Here is a 538-nt window from a genome sequence, read left to right on the forward strand (position 1 = left end):
CAGATATACATGTATTTCTATTTAACTTTCTTACATATACAATGTGTTATATTGGCCTATCTAATGATAAAAGAATTACTTGACATAAGACCTGTTACTTCGTGTACATGTATCATATATTCGTCATATTTTTACCTAGACTGTTTTATATATACGTCTTTTTGTAACTAANCATATTTGTTACTTACTGTTGTATATATACGTCATACTTACTGTTTTATATATACGTCTTTTTGTAACTAACTGTAGTATATATACGTCATATTTTTTACCTAGACTGTTTGATATATACCACTTTTTGTAACTAGCTGTAGTATACATACGGCATATTTGATACTTACTGTTTTATATATACGGCATATTTGTTACTTACTGTTGTATATATACGTCATACTTACTATTTCATATATGTCTTTTTTTAACTAACTGTAGTATATATACGGCATATTTGATACTTACTGTTGTATATATACGTCATACTTACTGTTTTATGTATACGTCTTTTTGTAACTAACTGTAGTATATATACGGCATAATT

The sequence above is a fragment of the Mizuhopecten yessoensis genome, unplaced genomic scaffold (genome assembly GCF_002113885.1).
Source record: "Mizuhopecten yessoensis strain PY_sf001 unplaced genomic scaffold, ASM211388v2 scaffold10523, whole genome shotgun sequence".
Taxonomy (NCBI): Eukaryota; Metazoa; Mollusca; class Bivalvia; order Pectinida; family Pectinidae; genus Mizuhopecten; species Mizuhopecten yessoensis.